Genomic DNA, 19,012 nt, shown 5'->3' on the forward strand with positions numbered 1-19,012 from the left:
TCCCTGTTCTGAGCACTTATTCCTACATTTCAATTTATTACTTACTGTGTGCCGAGGAGATTTCCTCTGACCACACACTAATTTATGTCTCAGTATGTGGACATGGCTGTTCCTCTCAGTTGCACCACATTTACAGTTTGGAGCACTAGTTTCACATTTAGTTGTTGCATGTTGCCATTTTTTTATATCACCTTTCATATGTACAATGCAGATCATAGTGCTTCACATCAAATCGCATGAAGAACGTTTAAACAAATAGCCAAATTAGAAGGTGTCTTAAGTAGTGGCACATTTAATGCTGTGGTGTTTGATGACCTAAGGTAGTGGCTAGGAGTATAGGAGCAGAGACAGTTGGCCAAGTATGGGCGTGGTAGATGATTTAAAACCTTATTAGCCAGTAATAAAATGTAAAAATCAATTCTAAATGAGACAGGATGGTAATGCAAAGATGCTAAAATAGGTATGATGTGATAACCCAGTTCAAAGACCATTGGTACAAGTAAGAGAAAACCACCAAACCACATTATTTAATTTGTTTGCATCGGGAAGAATAAAATATCTTTCAGATGGAAAAATTTGGTCCTGACATAGTCAATATGCTTGCGAAACTTTTTCCTTCAGGTTTTGCCAGAATTATTCAGTCTTTTTAGGACTTTGTCTCTTTTAGATCCAGCACCAACAAAGATAATTTCAGTTTTCTCATCTTTTAATTTCAAACAGTTGTTGCACATAAAAAGAAGCAGTCTGTTGAGAATTTTAAAACTGTTGGGTTCAGCAGGCACTAGTACAGTGTCATCTGCATAGCTGTGAGTACAGCGTTTCTTTAAGTGGAAGCATGTATAATGAAAAAGGGAGTGGATCAAGTGAGTAACCATGTGGAACATTGTATGAAATGTAAGGGTTCACCATTATTTCCGAAAATTAACATAACACATGGTGTGAAAAGACAGAAGTGTTTCAAGAGAATTCAGGATTTGCATATAAAGTTTGACCTGACTGGAAGTCAGAACTGAAACATTATGCTGTTTTGTCTGTACCTGAAACCTTGAGCCATTACAATCTCCTCTAGTTATGAATCTCTGCAACAACAGCACTGTGCAAGAGACTTGTAAGAATTATATTGCCTATAACCTGACAGTGTAGATATGAGCCATCCATCAGGAGCCCGGGCCTCTGAGCAGTCATACCCAGCTCTGCTGAACGGAGCCCCACAAGCTGCAGCAGATGAGAATAATGCAAACTGTTGCTTGGCCGTTGTCAGTTCTGTATCAGCAGGAAAAACTTCACTCCCCTGAGAGCTCTGGTCTGCATCTGTAATACACGCCATTAATAATGTACACATCTTCTTTTCTTTTTTTACAGAGAGAAGAAAAATCAAACTTTTCTCTCCCCGGCCTATGTTGACAGCAGAAAGGAGATGCACTCTGTCAAGCAGATATTGGTCCAGTACCTGGGTTTGAAATATAGTGATGTTAAAAGTCATTGATTTTACAGCATCATGCCTGACTTATTTTACCCAGGAGGCAGAGTATGAGGTCAAGACACACTGCTGATGCTTTTTTAATCTGGGAGGACTTTGCATAGAGGGAGGTGAAGGGAGAAACCCGGCCTTTCTTTTTCCAAAGAATCTGCCAAAAAATGATATATAAAAATGTAAATACCAGCAAATTCAGTCTGCTGGGAGGTAAATCATCTCCTTTTCGTGGTCATCAATTTATTTTATAAGTGCCTGCAAGTGTACATCATACTCTGGCGAAGAATGTGCCAGGCTCTTTCAGCAGTTTTCAACTCATCTCTTCTTTTTCAATACAAATCAAAATAATTAAAATAAGATTGAATCGCTCCCTGCTTCTCAACACCGAGGCACTTCTTGTGGGACTCACAGTCCTGATCAAAAATGGAGCAGGGGGATTAATGATTTCCTGCCTCCATTAATCTTTATCAAGCTGTGGCAGGCTTCTCAGTTGTCTCTAGATAGTAGTAAATTGTAAACAGGAGAGCAAAGAGGAGAGTCCTTCAGGTCCATTTACACCTCTGTGCTGGGGTGTATTAAATCACTGAAGTGTAAACTGTGTGTCAAAGTGGTCAGAGGTCCTCCTGGAATACAGAAGTGACTGACAAATGCATACTGGCTAGATTACTTTGACCATTTTAGTAACAGTAGAAAATAATTCATTTTTAGTTGCACAGTATATCATGTATATCATGCAAAGCAGCAGACAACATACTAAATTTAACTAGAGAAGGAAAACAATGATCTGCAATGAAACAATGACTGTGAGGCTGACGTGCTGATGTTCAGCTTTAATTTTGGAAGGTTAAGTGACTTAAAGGGCCAGTGTATAAGACTTGTGGGAATATTTTGGCAGAATATGGCAGAAATGGAATCTATTATTCTTAATTAGGTTTTCATTAGTGTACGACTACGTGAAAATAAGAGTTATTGTGTTTTTGTTACCTCAGAATGAGCTCTTTATATTTACAGAGGAAGCACTTGGTGATGCCCTTACTGTCTGTGTAGTAGGGCCATGAGGTTTACATTTGTGGTTGTGAGTATGTTTTAAGTAGATGTATTGCCATGAAATTTTTAACTTCTTCTGACTTTTCATCTAGAGCAATCATCATGTTAAAATGTAAAGCCCCACAAAAATAATGACACTACTATCATTCTCAGTTTTAGAGTTAACATAGAAGTAGTAACATGCCAGCCAGGTAAACTAACACGTGGTAAACATTACCTGATAAAAATCAAGTTTTATTGTCACATACACAGTCATACACATGACAACGTTTAGTGAGTTTCTTAGGTGTCTAGCTCCAGAACAAGTCTAACAAGCAAAATAAAATGAAGATTTATGTAACAATAAACCATGGAAATAATCTAAAATCTAAATGTCAGCATGTTTACGTTATCATTGTGAGCATTTCAGCATGCTGGCTTTAGCATTTAGCTAAAAACACAGCTGTGCAGCCTCTCTAGCCTGGCTGTAGAATCTTTAGTCTTATTTGTATATAGACCACAGTTAATAGGGACAAATTAAGATCAATATAAGTCATCATAATTAACATCCGGTTGCCAACCATTCTTAATTAAGACTGTTTCAGGTCTATGACCCATAGACTGTGGTGTCTTCCAGGCCTGTAGTACAGCTGCCATCACTTCTGTTTTGGGGGCTTTTTGCCTTCAGTCTGGTCCTCATCAACTCAAACACACACTCACTTCGGGTCGAGGTCAGGTGACTTGGCCAGTCAGGAACACCTTTGGCCCTTTGGCTGTAGAGCCATTACATCAATTTGTAGGTCAAACTGCAATTTAAATTGACATAATTCTGGTTATTGAGGATTCTGAGGTAGATGGATGCTTTGTGCTCACATGAGGATGCCAGAATTCAGTCAAAACAAAACTAGTGGCCCTTGGTTTTTCATAGAGTTGTAAATATTACCCTCAGCATCTAATACATGGTGTATATACACACACACACGCATGCACGCACACACACACACACGTATATATATATATATATATATATATATATATATATATATATCCATCCATCCATTATCTATACACCGCTGAATCCTTTGCAGGGTCACGGGGGGGCTGGAGCCTATCCCAGCCATCTCTTGGGCGAAGGCAGGATATATATATATATATATATATAAGGATATGTGAAAAGATGAAAATCTTGTGTATAGACAAACACCCAAAACACTGTGTCTGCAGAGATGGAGTCTGGATGGAGTGAAGAAGAAATGACCTTTAGGAGTACTGAAAAGGGACAGGTCTTCATTTTGATGTCAACACACAGATACCAGAACTCAGCGTCCCCGGATCTGGACCCTGTCGGGCCCATCGGGGAGGAGGTGAGATCCCTCTTCTAGGTTTCTAGCACCTTCTTGAATCCAGATTTTAAATAATATATATAAGAATCTTTTCTGAAGGCAAAAGTAGTTTCTACTTAGTACAACCAAGGTGAATCTAATAAAGTGGGCGCTGAGCTTTGGTTAAAGGTGAATTTCTTGCTGGACAAATTTTAGCGTATATCTTTGTCCTGGGTTGGGATAAGTAGTCTTTCAGAAGGGCAGCATCAGCCTCTGTAGCGCAGCAGCTCAGAGGGCGAACCTACCAGACCCAGCCTGACCTGAGCAGTGCCAGTTCCTGTGTATACAGTATGTGCAGAGGAACACGAGGGACTGCTGTAAAAACAACATTTACAGTAAACCTTCCCTGAGCAAATAAAGATTGAGAAAAGTTTTCAAATAATACATCATAGCCTGCGCAGCATATTGAATTATTGATGCCTTGCCCAAAGCAGAGGACGTTCAGAGAGTTCTGCTATCAACAATACTTGGACCACCTCGACTTTGGTTGAAGGCATGCTCATCTTTCCATCTCATTAGGCGTCTTGTCCCGGAGGCAGCGCAGTAAAAGGAGGAATCCTGTTTATTATCATTAAGAAACAGATTCAAATAAAGCTCAGGTTTAAACGATGGACAACTCATCATTCTAGGCAAAGTGCTCCCAAAAACACAAAACACAAAAACAAGGTAATGAATTCTTACAAAAAAACTTAAGACCATTTAAACCTCTAATTCACCTCAGTCTCTGCCTGCCACTGTTTACCTCATTACATCCATCTCCAGGGTCAAGGAAAGTTCAACCTTTCTCACATGCTGTAATATATTCTTTTCATTAGTAGTTAGGCCATTGACTCGTTTATGCCCTTTGGTTACAGCTGCAAGTACGATGTGATGCAATACCTTCATCTTCAAAATAAACTGCCACCAATATTCCTTTTATGAAATAGCTGCTTCCTTATTTTTCTAAAGACGCCAGTCTGGCTATACCAAAATGTAAGAGCTGAGTATCAAGCTGAACAGAAATATTCCCTGTGTGAAAAATTTAACTCTTCACCATCTCAGCAGTATTATTGTTATTATTATTAATTTTTTTGCTCACCTAAACAGCTAAGAGGTGCTTTGTTTGGCCATCAACATAGGAATGAGTCACCAAGAATAGCCTCCAGCGGGACAATAGTCCGGTAGCAGCAGCCGAAGGCAGAGCTCATTTATAGCAGGCTTTGTGTGAATCCTATTCCTTGAGTCTTGCATTGTATTTCTTCAGTACATGGCAAAATTAATGATAAGCCCATCTTTTTGGACATCCGTGTCATTAATTTGTGCCTAGGGGTGTACAGGGTGATAACACAGGAACACAATGGGAGACGAGGGAGCACATATTTGGCTCATCTGTGGAATTGTCACACTTAGTAATGGAAGTTCTCAGCTATTGTGTCTCTTTACTTACTTTGATGGGATTTTCTTTTCACTCCTTTATCGCCTGCAACCTTTATCTTATAGGAAACTGATGATGTGATAGAGAGCGCTGTTTTCTCCAGTAATCATATTATCAGAGCATGTAATCAGTGGCAGCAGGGTGCATGTGTAAAACTATTAGGCTGCTTTAGGTTTATTGGATAAGATTCAATCTCGTGGTAATGGCTTATTTAAAATGATGTGAGGGAGCTCAGAAATTGGGAATTAGTCATCACAGATGCGCTTAAAATAAACTGGACAAAATTCACTGAAAATAGTAGAGTAAATGAAAATGTTGCCAGTGGAATGGATGGCATTGGATATCCTCAGCAGGGAAAAGTAATTACCGTATATTTACTCAAATACTGTACTTAGAGTGGTTCTAATGGATATTTTCATAATAGCAATGTGTGACATGACAGTGTGAAATGTGACAATGCAAAAGCAGTCGCTCAAAGCGATGACCTTAAAGAGAGTTATTACCTGATTCTGCTGCTCCCCTCAGCTTTTTGGAGCATTATAGCTTCTCATATCGTGCTGCTTTACTTCCATGCATACTTCATACTCTGCTACATTCATTTGACAACTACATTTACTTTGATTACTTTGATAGATTTTAAATGCCGAACATATTATCTTATACAATACATATCTAACAGTTTTTAAGCAACCAGTTAACCAGTTACAGCAGAAGTAAGTACATCAGTAACTTCATTTACATAGCAGCTTTCAAGAGCATAACATCACAAACATCTTCACCAAAAGAAATCTGGCACAAAAAACAGATACAATTACAGAGTTATGATGAATAAAAACATCATCAAACATAGATTAAGTTAAAATAGAAGCAAATGGAAATTTACACAAAACAAGTCTCAGCAGGCGGGTCTGACGTGGTCCAGAATTCCAAAGAAAGTTCCAAAGAGACAACTTGTGAACACAACGCTGACACACAAATGTGTTAGCAGACAGCTGCCTCCTGAGCAGCATTCGCATTGACTCTAAGTATACAACTTTTATCTCTGTTTTTGGTCTCTACCAACTCCTGAGGGAAAGATTTGGCTCTTTAGCTGCTAATTGCTACATTATGTTCACTGGGTAGTCTCTAATCATGTCTGTCTGCTGTTTCGTGCTGGGAAGGTAGTGTACAGTGGGTTTTCAGAGCTTTTCGCTGAAAACAGCTGCCAGCTGCGACTGGAGACTACACTAGGAGCGGTGAGAGTGAACAAAAACACAACTCCAGTCAGCTCCTATTATTCATTTATTTCTTAACCAGTTCTCGTTCACAAGGAAATGCCAATTTAGATCACTAAAATGGAGATATTTAAAAAACATTTTTCCACACTCGGGTTTCTGTGCATCCGTTTGTCCATGTGAAATGGTTCGTTTGAGAAATGATGACCATTGTTGCTTGGTGCAATGTTCATGCATCTGGAACAACAACAATGGCAGACTACCAGTTTGCTCACCTTTGGTTGGCCCTGCTTGGCTGTGTGCCAGAAAGGTGTTAAGCTACTATAGATTAATAAATAATTAGCTATTGTCTGCGTTTTCAACATACTACCGCCAAAGGAAAATAAGCTCACTATTCATGCTCAGAATGTTCCTCTCTGGTGTTTTCCCAAGTGTATGGAGATATTTTGTTGAGTGAGGGTCATGCGGACAGATATTTTTTTAAATGGAGGGGGAATATGTCTGTGGTCAAGACCTAACTCTGCTGTTGTGTCATTCCCTCATTATTCTCTCCTACCTGTCCAGTTTCCTTCATTTGTCACCATGCATTGTGCATTGCCTCGCGTTCCAGTGTTTTGATTCCTGTTTTGCCTGCCCTGCCTGTTTGAACCTTTTTGCAGGAGTCTTGGACTTTGGATTCCTCTGCCTGCCCCTTGTGGGATTTGCTTGCCCGTTTGCATGCCCTCCTGGTTATAATCTTTGCCTGCCTTGAACTAATTAAAGATGAACTTAGTCGTTACAGTGACTATGCTTACATACACACTAACATTCCACCATTATCCCAATCTTCAAAATTTGATACTGGTGATGTATTCAGCATAATTAGGATGGATTTTCAGAATTAGAACTTCAAATGTAGATGTGCAGCCAAATGTAGTATTTTCTGATTAAGACATGTGGGATTTGCCCATATTTTAGGAGCATTCTTTGGACACATGTACAGCGCATTTAGAATATGCATCTCAGTTGTGGTTTTACCACAGCACAGAGCCTCTTGCCTGTGTATGGTCAGTCTGGGTTAGAAATGTCACTGTTCACAATAATAGCCTGATGTGTGGTGGCCCATAAATATTTTCCCTAACCACGTGTGCTTTGGCCTGACACAACCACAAATGCCTCAAGAATATGTGGGAAATGCTTATTGTCATCTTATAGAATGAACAGATATTACAGGAATCAAGCAGTGGATCTGAATCATTCTTCACTGCTGGTTGTGTATGTGCCTTTTTTTTTTTTGTAGTGTTTGAGGCCAGTGCTGCAAATGTTAAACATCTCTAGAAATTCATATAATGTTTGTCTAAGTCAGCATTGCACCACATTTTCAGATTCTTCCCTCTGATCGGAAGAAGCTTGTGTGAGAGTGAGAGCTGCATACACAAACAGCCAGCACCAGCTATATTTCTCATGCATGGAAACTAAAGCTGTCTCTCCTCAACTCTCACACATGGAAAAAAATGGATAATGAGGAACTATTTCCTATTCATGCTGCCATATACTGTATGTAGGTCTGCTGGTATTCAATATTTTAGAGATCACATCTCAACAAGTTCCCATTTATCATCAGGTACAGTGTATGGCTTTTTTTCTGCTGAGCTGACTAGTTGACAAGCACAGGATACGAGCCTCGTAAAGAAAGCATCAATCATGCAAATCCTCTCCGGGGACCAGCCTGTCTCTTAGCACACTCTGCTCACTCACCATAATCAATAACCCACCAATGAGCGCCACATCCAGAGACAGCAATCTGACTGCTTTTTTTTTTTTTTATATGAGTGTGTTATGGCAGCATCATGCTGACATTCTCTCTCGCATCAGCATCCATTTTTAATCATGGTATCTGGCCTCACTGCTGCTTGTCAAGTGCCTCAGCCTCCTGTCAGAGTTTGGGCTTGCTGGGAAGGATAAGAGCTCTTACTGCTGCTATGTGGAAATAGATGTGCTGGTACAACTGCCCACCTCTCCTGGACCATCTGTGGAGTGGCTGTGCTGGGTGACTGTTACATAAGGCATTCACAACAGGCCCTCTCTTTCCCACATTATGCTAACAAGTCCTTCAAACAATTTGAATTTCTGTCGCAAATTTTCTTTAACAGCATCTTGTTATTCAGTGTCTAGGTCTTCTGACAGAGATGGTACTTTTCCTTTTTGGCTGATGTCTTTTTTGAATAAACTAGGTTCATTTTTTTACATTGAATTGCTTTGTCTGTTGTGCAGCAGACGTTGTATAATGAGCTACAAAATTTTTCTTTTTTGTTTTTTCCACTTCCTTTACTGTAAATATGAATTGCAGTAACTCTAAATTTAAACAGTAAGGTTAAACCACTGAACAATGACCTTGAACTCAATATAAGCTCTGTAACCTGGATGGAACCCTCGATTTGTGTGAAGTTTGTGAGTTCATTACCACGATTAACCACTGTCACACACAAATAGTCATGTGATCCATTGTTAATATGACAATATTAATTGTTGTGTCTTAAAAGTAAATCTTCTGCCTTACTTACTTTACTTTTGATGGAGGCTAGCTGTTTCCCTCTTTCTGTTAAGCTAAGCTAAACACAAACTTCTCCTGCAGTTTCAGTAAGACAGCAGACAAACAAATTTCCTGAAACATTGGGTCAAACCTCTAAGTGAATACAGAACAAATATTAACTTAAGTCCAATACGGTTGTCATGAGTTATCATCGAGGTGATCCCTAATTATTTTGGTGCTAAGTAGAACAAAATTGAGTCACTGCAGGGCAGTCATTACGTTGAATGTCAATTATTTGCGCGCATGTGTGTGCATTCTTGTGTGTGTGTGTGTGTGTGTGTGTGTGTGTGTGTGTGTGTGTGTGTGTGTGTTCATACGTCCATATAACTTTACAATTGAACCGATCTCTCCAAACCACGATGTCTGCTGCCAACTGTTAAGCATGGCGGTGGATCTGTAATGATATGGGGAGCCATCTAGCGAGTCATTATATCTGATAATTATCCTGCATAGCTGTATATCAGCCAAAGAATACAAGGCCATTTTATGCAGCCAGTAGCACCCCAGGGTGCAAACACTGCTCCCTCATGGTGGGCTCATTTTTCAGATGATAATGCTCCCATACAAACTGCAAAAGTGGTTTCCTGAGCACCACAGTGATGACTCTGGAGCCTTTCTTCTTGATGAAAGGTCCAGAACCCACTACACACAGTTCAGGATGTTGTGTGACAGCTGCACCAAGCAGACTGAAGCACTTCTGAAGAGAAATTGCATCTCTACTGCTTATTTGTTATTAGATATTATAATGTTATTTCCTCCAGGCCAAAGTCAAAATGATCTCAAGTTAGAATAGTTAATAATTCTGAATACTCATTTCTTTAAGCTCAGATACAACAGTACAGCTGTACAGCAGAAAAATTAGACCACCACAGTGTAAATTTGTTAACCAGGACTGATGCGGTGTACTATGCCTGTGAAGGAAAAACATAATGTTACACATTATTCATTGCATTAAGAAAAAAAAAAAGAAAGCAAAGCGAGTGAAATATTCCAGCAATCAATAGCAGCATATATATCAGCAGATACTAAGACACATAAGGTTTGTTTTAAATGATTTAGCCTGGAGCTGGTTCACGCTGACAGTTTTCCAAGTCCTCTGGGAGAGAAGATAGTTACAAAACAGAGAGTGTAATTAAAAAGAATGTCTCTCAAGCATAGGTGCCAGCCAATGCAACAGGAGCAAGAGATGGTAGTGGGAGTCATGGAAACAGCTGATGGATGGAGACAGACAGCATGATGAAGTCACTGCCTTGTCAAAGGACGCTGGTGTGTATGTGTTTCCTCTATAAAACAGCAACAATTATGTGAAACCAAAAGGCAAACACTGAAATCATCTTTTAAAATTCGCTATGTTCTTTTACAATGAAGCTGTGTTGACCTTTGACCTCACAACAACAGCCAGCTGCACCATCAAAGCTTCAAGAAAGGACACACTGTAGATGCTTATTCTGCTCCTTTGAAGCAATAGTGCCTGCCCATGTCCGTGTGAAAAAGGCATTTGTGATCCATCTATACACAAGATTAGATGTACGAGGCTTCCGCCCCTTAAAAAATTAGCACTCATCTCCAAAACTAATGAAAACCTGAAGCTCCTCAATCCCTGCAATGGCAATTTGCATAATAATTACAACACAGCAAAGACAGTGGGGGAGGACAGCAAAACAAACCCCTGCCATCTGAATAAGTATAATTCAGCGTACAGTAAAAATAGCTATGGCTTCATTCTAATAGAGCCAGGCCTCCATATTTTGTCCCACTACTCGATTAATATAGCTGCTCACAAGTGTCTGCAGGGAGTTTTAGCATTGCATATTAAAGTTGAGCGACTCAGAGGACTGGTCTCAAAAAGAATGGTCAAATTCAATGCAACAAATGACAAGATATCCTGACTTTTAGTCTCTAGTATGGACAAAGGTCCAAAAATGCTGGATCCTACTCTTCCCATGATGCAAATGAATCATTATTAGATCCTCCATCCTCTAAACTCCATGCTTCCTGTTTGTAACACAAACATTCTGTTGTAAAGTTGTTGCATCCAAAGCCAAGCTGAGATAACCCTGCTGTGAGAAAGATTTTTCTCAGACTTAGAAAGTTCCTTTAGTGCCAAAGAAGACGCTGTATCAGAGTTTTCATAGGTTGAGATGTACTCCTCGTGATAAATAAACCGATCTTGATTTCTGAAAATTCTTTAATCACTCATGAGTAACAGTTGTTGCCTGGTACTGTCAATGCACAGCAAAAGTAAAATGTCCAGATGCAAGTTTTTTTTCTTTGCTATATTACATGAAACCACATTTCCTCTGTTGGCGTTATCTTGCATTTCAGCGATGTGGTGTTACTTGGTAGCCTGATTCTAGACGTCTGAATCACTGCCCACATCTGTGATCGGTTCAGTGATTCAGATCTGGTGTTGTGCCCATTAATGGCAGTTTCCAGCAGTTAAAGAAACAGACGACCAATTAGATCATCTTGCTACAAAGCTATGTTGCACAAGCTGACTTAAAGAAATGAAGCTTTTAAGCTGACATATTTCTTTTGACCAATAAAAAATGTTAATTGGTTCTAGCAACTGTTTTTCTACAACAGTTTCAGTGTCACCGGAGAAGTACATCAAGGGCATGGGTGTATTGCTAGCTACTAAATGATTAGTGCAAGACAAAACTAAATAAGCCCCCCATCCAAAAACAGACTGGTGAACATGAAGACAAGGTCAGGCTGAATGAATGATGTTAAAAAAAAAAAAAAGAAGAAAAAAAGAAGTCAATTTTGACTGATTATCAAGCTGGTTGCTTTGTGGTGTATTTTTTATTATCGCTGATCAAATGATCATAATGGTCTTGTCAGGTCAACATATTCCCTGCTGAGGTTCAGTAAAGTCTGTAATGTCAGATGCTGTAAATCCTTAAGAATCAGACAGAGATGGCTTTTTTCCAGGCTTGCAGGCACGGACAGATCATGGCTGTAGAGGAAGAGAAGAAAATTGAGCCGCCAGAGAGTCAGAAGACAAGGAAGTCATTTTTTAGTAAACGGTGACTTTTTAACAACCAGAAAACCTCAATTTACTGTCACAATACACTCTTTCCACCTTCAAATATGCTGTAGCAAATACAACATAACACATATACTCATATACACTCCTTCTCTGGTGGTGGTTAAAAGTCATTCTGGGTAAAAATCGTTAAAGGTCCCAAACTACAGGAGGCAGGACGGAAAGTGGATTGTCCATAAACATAAATCACAATAGAGAATCCAATAGAAGGGCCAGCATACAAATATAATGTACGTCCTGTGTCTTATGCAAAATTCAGTTCACAACAATTCTCTGTGGCGTTGGTCCACCATCACTGACGACATGAACCAAAACTTTCTTACAGTACGCAGTCAACTGGCATTAACTTTAAGCCACTGATGACACCAGATGGTTTCACATTAATTGGTGATGAACATCACCTGTTTAACTGCACGGCAGGACGGACAGACCCTCCAGCTGCATTCTCCTTTGCGTTTTGTGTTGGCAGTGTTGCCTCTGTCGTCTGTGTTGGATGTTCCAGCTCCACAGACACCTTATTTCACACAGTCTCACCTCTTATCTCCCACTGAAAACCCTTCCTGCCAATCATCACAAGGATGAGTCGCCGGGCGCTCGGCAACCACAGCCACGTAAAAATCCCATCATTGCTCCTAATCGACGTTTCAGCAGCTTTATCTTTTGTTCCGCTTTTAAACAAAGAAGACAACTGTTGTTAGCTCTTTGTCCTTGGGTATTCTTATGGTAATTGTAGAGGATTTGTCTAAATGCGTGTGTTTGCTCTCTGACTCATCTGGTTTTATTCTTTGGGGAAGGTATATAATGTTCTGGCTTTTAAAGAGTGCAATTCTTTAGAGTAATGCAGTTAAAGATGAAAGTCTGCAGTCTGCAGTGCTGCAAGTACCAACCTTAACACATCAGTTGTGTATTTTTTGTGTAAACATTTAAATCTGCACACATCAATGTATTATTTATTGTAATTAATAACAATGAAGTCTCTTACTCAGCTCTAAGGAACATTTTAGCCTTTTTCATCTTACTTTTTGGGGGGGCGCCTGCAACTTTGATGTTATGGTTCCGTCTCACCGTTCTCATCAACCTCATTTCCAGCAGCAGGTTTGAAACCGAGTGCACGCCACCTGTCCAGCACTGAACAGCTCAGCAGACTCAGCAACACAGCCAGCGACCAGCTGGAGATGGTGAAGACCATAACAGAGCTAAAAGGAGAATGCTAATTTAGCTCACTCCACTGCCCGCAATCACCCAAAAATAATAATTATTTTTTTTATTAATTGTTACTTCCAGGATAAATGTGCTTTTAAAGCTACAGTACATACTGTACTTGTTGCCTGCACTGCTGGCCCAGTTCTGTACAAATTAGCCTGTGTTTCTTAAAAGATAACTATTGCTGGGACGATATGCTTATCAACTGATCTGATAGTAACAAAAAGTTTTTTTTTTTTTACACCAGACCATGAGAAAAAGGTGAAACAGACACACTTCTACATGCTGTATATCACAAAATATCAAACAAGAAGGTGCCATTAAGAAAATAAAAAATAAAATAAGATGTTAGGTCAAAATAGAGGAAAAACTGCACTCAGCATTAATGTGAGATTTGAACATATGTAAACATCATTCCTCTATGACGTTAAACACCGTGTGCTGCACTTTCCTGGCACACGGTATCGCCATCTAGTGGTGGCTGTATTTTTAAAGCCTTTAGGGACATTGGGTTTTGACCCTTGTAGGTTGCTGTAGCTGGTCAGGGAATGGTGTTTAAACCGGCAATAACACAAGTTTATTCACTTCATTTTGAAGTAAATGTAGACTGCACAGCGTAATGGCTACAGAATAATGACACCATCTGTGTTTAGACTGGTTCCCTACGAGCCTCGATTTCACTGTGCGATTCTGCCTACCAGCGGGTACAATCTCCTGGGCAAATGAAGGCTGGCACCATTTCTATCTGCTCTCATGTCTCCATTTTAGATTAAATGAATGAATAAACTAATGTTTTTCTCCTAAGGTTTTCTTTTACCCTCCCTCCACCCTCATTCCAACCCTTGCTGTAGTTGCTTGTTTGGGCGAAACAATGCTCAAACTATATTATTACTCCATACAAAAATTTGATCTCAATTTCCTGTGTTTTTGTAGGTGCTGGGCTCTGAGGAAAATGGAAACAATCTTCTTGCCTATGAGACAGCGGTGCCAACAGTAATACCACTTGGCAACGCAAGCACACATGTTGTTTTATGTTAAGCAGGTGAAGTAAAAAGGGCAGCTTGTTAAGGTAATATTTTTGGGGTTGTGATGCTAATTTACAGTTTGTGTGTGTGTTAATTGTAATCCAATTATGTGTTAGCATCAAGCTAACGGATTTAGTGGCAGCAGCCAACTGCTGCAGCACAATGACAAACATGCATCATTTGAAATAACCTTGAGATAAACTCACGTCCGGGAGACACACAGATGATATCATTTACATTTTATGACTCTAATCAGCAGCACAAAAACAAAAACACACGCAGCTCCTTTCTTCTGTTTCGGTATCTCTTTTTGGGCAGCATCACTTCATGAATTATATGTTTGTGTTACAGCAGAATGCACATGTACTTCTGCTATGGCACAGAGATAAGCCCCTGTGAAAAATGCACATGTCCCTGCTCCCCACTAAACGATCTGAAGTGTAAAGAGACTGCTGTGCCACAGAGGCGATTCAGGAATCATAAAAAAGAAAGAAAGAATCATAATACTTAAATCAATCGATTTTTTCCTCCCATTCCTAGAAAATACTACATTTTAAATTGGATAATGAGATTCAGACACCAGGGCTTTAACAATATCAACAGAGACGAGCACTGGCCAGGCTTTCTGAGTGGCTGTGGTATGTACAAATGATGAAATAGTGTGCTAATGATCCCTGCTGCGGCAGTTACTTTTTCATTAACTATACTGTTTTCTACTCACCAGCTCACACAGTATACCAAAGAAACGGATAATAGAGAGATGTCCATTCAGCTGCTACTTTGTTTGGTACACCTAACAATGTCGAGGACATGTCTCTGAAAAATCTCTGGTCTTTTGGGTTCTTTTAATGAAGCAATAGGAGAAGCTGTTGAGTCCCAAAAAATCAGTTTTATTCTAACATCAATAGAATGTGGAAGGTTACAGAGCTCTGGGTCTAGACTTAACCTTTCCCTGATCCACAACAGAGTTGGGTCTGTCCACGAAGTCTGACACACTACCTCCCCCTGACCCAGTATAGACACCCTTATCCCTGACGCCAACCTGTTCTATCTTAAGTCGAGGGCCCCAAGATGTCTCCCATGCCAGGCCTCTATCTCAAAACCTCCTGTTCTAGGTCACACTGGCCTTAGATATATTTTGCACACAAAGAATCACTCCTCGTCTAAATCACGTCTATGAAAAATAAAGGAAAAACTTAACCGGGAGAAGTAGAGTTTCTGTTGATTATTCAGTCACACAATCCATCAGCAGAAAATATGAATAAGATCAACACATCAGGATCCAACTATCATTAATGTAAGCATATGCATGTAATCTAACTATTAGCAGAATACATGTGTGTAATCAAATGAATCAAAGTATAGGACTATGACCCAAATATCCATCAATTGTCTGATACAACAGCTCTGCAACAAACCCCTCCTTCATTCCAGGTTATAATGCTCTTTTGAGGTCAGTCCTTAGTAGATATCCAACTCTGCCACCTTCACTCAACTTTGTCTGTCTGCCGTATCACAACCGATGGGCACAAGTCTGTCTTAAGCTGAGGTAGAAGACAGTAAACAATGATTCTACTGAGTCTAGACAAGGCAACAGGCATCTACAGTTGGCAGTCCAGCCTGTTTCTCTTGTTAATTCAAAGTGGCCTCGAGCAATTTGTAAATCTGGCTGCTGATATGTTACTTACAGAGCACTGGGAGTTTGTGTTCATCTGCCTGCCTGCTTCGCTCTTGCACAAGCAAAAAATAATTAATGAATAAATAGAAAAATAAACAAGGAAGCAAAAAGTGGAACAACAATTCAACGCAGTTCTCTACCTCAAGCTCGCAACATTGTTGGACCAGGAAACTAAAACTACCTGTGAAACCCAGACTTCACCAGGTTGTCCGTCCTCACCGACTTGATTAATTTCTTCTTCTTGGAGCTGTCACAGAAGTGTCTCAGTTTCACTACACTTCAGATCGTTTAGTGGGGAGCAGAGACGTGTGCATTTTTCACAGGGGCTTATCAGCTCGCAGAAATACATGTGCATTCTGCTGTAACACAAACATATAATTCATGTGGTGATGCTGCCCAAAAAGAGATACTGAAACAGAAGAAAGGAACTGTGTGTGCTTTTGTTTTTGTGCTGCTGATTAGAGTCACACAATGTATTAAATGATGTTGTCTGTCTGTCTATCTCAGGGTTATTTCAAATGATGCATGTTTGTCATTGTGCTGCAGCAGTTGGCTGCCGGTACTTTCTCCAGAAAGGAGAGATTCTGCTTCACTGGGGCCTCAGGATCCTGCTTCCGGCAACGAAAGCAAAGAAAATCAAAGAGCTGGGAGACATATATTTTTCAAGGGAAGAAAAACTGTTCAGAGAGGGTCTGCCTTCAAAAGGTATCACACTGTGGATGTTGAATATGAACACTGTCTTGTTATTCCCTGTTTCTTTAGCTTTCCAGCCATGGCCTTCCTTTATTAACAGTTTGATACTGTAGGTCCTCAAGATGTGCTGGTCAATATTTTCACTGTAAGAGTGAATCAAGTGACTCATCTGACTCTGCAGTTCCTTTCAGCTCTGCCCAGCATTTTGACATCTTTCAGCCCATTATTTTGGTTTTATGGCCCACAACTTAAAGGTGAGGTGAGTCATTCCGAGGAAAGATTATTGATATTCACTGAATTTGAAATTCAATGGTCCGCTGGCTGTCTGTTCTGAGTGTCCGCTGAAAAAAAAAAATCTGCTTTTGGCTCTGCAGATGGGAAACAAACAAAGTGGCTCGGACCAAACCCCACGTCGCTGTTCCAGCCAATCAGCAACAGGTGGTGTTCCTGTTCATGCACAGGACAAGTGGAAGGGGAGGGGAGACGTGGGGAGCGCGAGAGACAGCAAATCTGGCATGCTAACGTGTAATCGCATTGTGAAGAAGGAGCGATGGCAGCTCCGGCATGACTCACTGCACCTTTAACTGTTTTTGTCTCACCACTCTCGTCAGCCTCGTCTTCAGCTGCAGCAGGGACCCGTTTCATGAAAAGGCTCTAATAAATCTACAGACCTGCTCAGCACCAAACAGCTGACAAAGTTAGCGGCCAGCTAGTAAACATAGTGGAGCATTTGAGCGGCTTAAGAGCCCATCAAGGTCCTAAACTGAAAGCCAATATTAAGTGCAACACACTGAGGCACTAGAGTTGGCAGCAGTTAGTCATACTATGCATGTTTAATCTTAAGGCACACTGCTGCTCCTCTCAGGTGCACCAACAGAAAAACCATGTCTGACTTGCATAATTAGTCTTACAGAGTGGTGCATTATGCATGTTAATTACCATAGTATGTTAAAAGGTTTCATATTACACACTGTGTATTGATGCATGGTGGCCTATATACATCGGAGGGACTTTCTATGAGAATAACCTCAAATTTTAATATTTTCAGTGCCAGTCTGGTGCTGACGCGTCAGTCACATTTTAGCTTTGTATAACAGTATGTGGTTACAGCTCATCAAGCATGCCACTGCACAATACTGAAGTGTGCCCTATATTCAGTAATGATTACTGTAAATGTGGATGCTTAGTGCACACTAATGCTAGAAAATCTGCTTCATTAACCACAAATGAAAATGAGACTTCATTTCCTGACGCTGCTAGACAGACAAAAAGCAAATGAGTCGCACCATGAAATGACATTTCTCCGAGAAGCTGATAGATTCAATCAAAAAGCGCCGCAGAAAACCCAGGGGAGTCGGCGCTGGGGCGCGTCATTCCAGAGCTGCAGGGTGGATTGGTGGATCAGATCATGGGAGCAGATGAGCCACTTGTCTCCCGTCGCCAGATCGGATCTGCACAAGAAATCTCCTGAATAGCTTTGGACATTCGAGCATGTCAGTACCCAGAGGGCTTTGCTCCCCTGCAAATGTGAAATGTCATCTCAATATGATAACCTCTTCACTGACTTCTGACAATATTGGTTTTTATGTGTCTTTACTTATATTTGATGATAATCTGCCTATTTAGAATGACACAGAAGGATGTTGAAGATTAATTTGATATAATTTGACGCATGCAAAGTTTCTTTTTTCCCCCCCGAAATGATTGCAGAGACACGTCCTGCTTTCAGTTGCAAAGTTGCAAAAGGGGAACTGGTGAGGCTTCATCCATTACCAGAGGATCTGAAAATCTGGGAGCCAAACTGCACCAGCAGCAGCCTTTTTCAGTACCTTTTCATGTTTTATCTGTTGACTGCGTCCAACAAATGTGCAGTGGGCTTGATAATGTTATATGATGATTCATGGCAGATGCTGACAGGACATTTTATATGGCTTGGGGGGTGGTGACGAAGAAAGTTAGCAAACGTAACTCTGAACTGTTTGTCAGATCGCTGATGGCTACATTCATTCAGAAAATTCTGACAGACAGCTTCATGTGACTTTGGGGTCGTTCACCAAGGAAGCATGTCACGACAAAGCCCGTCCTCATGTGTTGCTAGTAGCGTTAGCAGAAAAATAAGGCTTGAAGTTCAGGGCTTTCTGTCAGAAAGTGCTGTTTGTATGTTTGATTTGCATATTCAGAGATACGTACATATTAAATGAAGGCATAGGCTTAGAGTTATATCTAAGCCTTTTTAAGGAATAAAGGGATTTTTTTTTCATGGAAAACACATCTAAAATGTA

The sequence above is a fragment of the Chelmon rostratus genome, chromosome 2 (genome assembly GCF_017976325.1).
Source record: "Chelmon rostratus isolate fCheRos1 chromosome 2, fCheRos1.pri, whole genome shotgun sequence".
Taxonomy (NCBI): domain Eukaryota; kingdom Metazoa; phylum Chordata; class Actinopteri; order Chaetodontiformes; family Chaetodontidae; genus Chelmon; species Chelmon rostratus.